Below are 3308 nucleotides of genomic sequence, written 5' to 3' on the forward strand. Positions count from 1 at the left end.
TGCTCAGAATTCTCTGTCTGTTGCTGAGTGGATGATGGAAAAAGTTTACTATTGTTAAACCTATTTCTTCCACCATTATTAAAGCCTTGTTGAGGCTTTTGTTGATCCTTCCATGAGAAATTTGGATGATTTCTCCATGATGGATTATAGGTGTTTCCATAAGGTTCACCCATATAATTTACCTCTGCTATTGCAGGGTTCTCAGGATCATAGGCCTCTTCTTAGAAGATGCCTCTTGAGTACTGTTGGATGCAGCTTGCATTCCATTCAGACTCTGAGAAATCATATTGACTTGCTAAGTCAATATTTTATTCTGAGCCAATATGGCATTCAGAGTATCGATTTCAAGAACTCCCTTCTTCATAGGCATCCCATTACTCACAGGATTCCTCTCAGAAGTGTACATGAACTGGTTATTAGCAACCATGTCAATGAGTTCTTGAGCTTCTGCAGGCGTTTTCTTTAGGTGAATGGATCCACCTGCAGAAGTATCCAATGACATCTTAGCTAATTCAGACAGACCATCATAGAATATATCCAGGATGGTCCATTCTGAAAGCATGTCAGAAGGACACTTTTTGGTCAGTCCTTTGTATCTCTCCCAAGCTTCATAGAGGGATTCACCTTTTTTCTGTCTGAAGGTCTGAACATCCACTCTAAGCTTACTCAGCTTTTGAGGAGGAAAGAACTTGGCTAAGAAAGCCTTGACCAGCTTATCCCCAGAGTTCAGGCTATCCTTAGGTTGAGAGTCCAACCATACTCTAGCTCTGTCTCTTACAGCAAAAGGGAAAAGCATGAGCCTGTAGACTTCAGGATCTACTCCATTAGTCTTAACAGTATCACATATCTGCAAGAATTCAGTTAAGAACTGAAAAGGATCTTCAGATGGAAGTCCATGAAACTTGCAGTTCTGCTGCATCAGAGAAACTAATTGAGGTTTCAGCTCAAAATTGTTTGCTCCAATGGCAGGAATGGAGATGCTTCTTCCATGTAAATTGGAATTAGGTGCAGTAAAGTCACCAAGCATTCTCCTTGCATTATTATTATTTTCGGCTGCCATCTCCTCTTCTTGTTCGAAAATTTCTGAAAGGTTGTCTCTGGACTGTTGTATTTTAGCTTCTCTTAGTTTCCTTTTCAGAGTCTTTTCAGGTTCTGGATCTGCTTCAACAAGAATATTCTTGTCTTTGCTCCTGCTCATATGAAAAAGAGGGACAGAAAAATAATAATAATAATAGGGATCCTTTTTACCACAGTATAGAGGTCCCTGTGTGAATAGAAGAAAAGAAGAAGAGAAAATCTGAACTCAGAGAGAGAGGGGGTTCGGATTTTTGGTGAGTGAGGAAGAGATGTTAGTAAATAATTAAACAAATAGAAGAAGATGAGAGGGGGAAGTGAATTTTCGAAAATAATTTTTGAAAAAGAGTTAGTGGTTTTCGAAAATAGTTTTTGAAAAAGGTTAGTAATTTTCGAAATTTTTAAAATCAAAAATTAAAATAATTAGTTAATTAAAAAGAAATTTTGAAAAAGAGGGAAGATATTTTCGAAAATTAGAGAGAGAGGGAGTTAGTTAGGTAGTTTTGAAAAAGATAAGAAACAAACAAAAAGTTAGTTAGTTAGTTGAAACAAATTTGAAAATCAATTTTGAAAAGATAAGGAGATAAGAAGTTAGAAAGGATATTTTAAAATCAAATTTTGAAAAAGATATGATTTTGAAGAAGATAAGATAGAAAGATATTTTTGAAAAGATATGATTGAAATTAGTTTTGAAAAAGATTTGATTTTTAAAATCACAATTAATGACTTGATTCACAAGAAATCACAAAATATGATTCTAGAACTTAAAGTTTGAATCTTTCTTAACAAGCAAGTAACAAACTTGAAATTTTTGAATCAAAACATTAATTGATGGTGTTATTTTCGAAAATTAGGAGATAAAGATAAGAAAAAGATTTTTGAAAAATATTTTTAAAATTTTCAAAAATAACTAAGAAAAAATGAAAAAGATTTGATTTTTGAAAAAGATAAGATTTTTAAATTGAAAATTTGATTTGACTCATAAGAAACAACTAAATTTTAAAAATTTTTGAAAAAGTCAACTCAAATTTTCGAAATTTATGAGTGAAAAAGGGAAAGATATTTTTTTATTTTTGAATTTTTAATGATGAGAGGGAAAAACATGAAAAAGACTCAATGCATGAAAATTTTGGATCAAAACAATGAATGCATGCAAGAATGCTATGAACGTCAAGATGAACACCAAGAACACTTTGAATGTCAAGATGAACATCAAGAACTTATTTTTGAAAATTTTTTATATGCAAAGAAAACATGCAAGACACCAAACTTAGAAATCTTTCATGTTTAGACACTATGAATGCAAAAATGCACATGAAAAACAAGAAAAGATGCAAAACAAGAAAACATCAAGATCAAACAAGAAGACTTACCAAGAACAACTTGAAGATCATGAAGAACACCATGAATGCATGAATTTTTCGAAAAATGCAAGATGAACATGCAATTGACACCAAACTTTAAATCTGACTCAAGACTCAAACAAGAAATACAAAATATTTTTTTTATTTTTATGATTTTATGAATTTTTTTGTATTTTCTTTTAATTTTTTTTCGAAAATCATTTTGAAAGGGAAAAATAAGGATTCCAAAATTTTTAATATGAATTCCAGGAATCTTATGCTCTTTAGTCTAAAACTCCAATCAAAGGGTCAGGCATGGCTTAATAGCCAGCCAAGCTTTAGTATGTAACTCAGACATGACACGCCTAACATGCCCTATCCAGAAGAATTAGACATGGCTTTACAGCCAGCCAGGCTTCAACATGCTTCATGAAACACTAGAATTCATTCTTAAAAATTCTGAAGAAAAATATATTTTTGAAAACATTTTTATTTTAAAATTTTTTTCGAAAACAAAGGAGAAATTTTTGAAAGATTTTTGAAAAAAAAAATTTTTGAAAACTTTTTTTTTTAAAATAAAGAGAAAATTACCCAATTTGAGCAACATGATGAACCGTCAGTTGTCCAAACTCGAACAATCCCCGACAACGGCGCCAAAAACTTGGTGCACAAAATTGTGATCATCAATGGCACCATCAACATGGTACGCTCAATTGTAATCTCAACTTTTTATCACAACTTCGCACAACTAACCAGCAAGTGCACTGGGTCGTCCAAGTAGTAAACCTTACGTGAGTAAGGGTCGATCCCACGGAGATTGTTGGTATGAAGCAAGCTATGGTCATCTTGTAAATCTCAGTCAGGCGGATATAAAATAGTTATGGAGTTTTC

The 3308-nt window shown here is 32.7% G+C and overlaps 1 non-coding gene across 1 annotated transcript; it reads left to right on the plus strand.

Annotated features, from left to right (window-relative positions):
• Positions 1-556: 556 nt before the first annotated feature.
• LOC148546434 (small nucleolar RNA R71) lies at positions 557-664 on the plus strand. Its single transcript, XR_015900253.1, has one exon. It is a non-coding gene; the product is annotated as a small nucleolar RNA R71 (small nucleolar RNA).
• The last annotated feature ends 2644 nt before the right edge of the window (positions 665-3308 follow it).

This window comes from Arachis ipaensis, chromosome B9 (genome assembly GCF_059453495.1).
Source record: "Arachis ipaensis isolate K30076 ecotype BB chromosome B9, ASM5945349v1, whole genome shotgun sequence".
Lineage (NCBI taxonomy): Eukaryota > Viridiplantae > Streptophyta > Magnoliopsida > Fabales > Fabaceae > Arachis > Arachis ipaensis.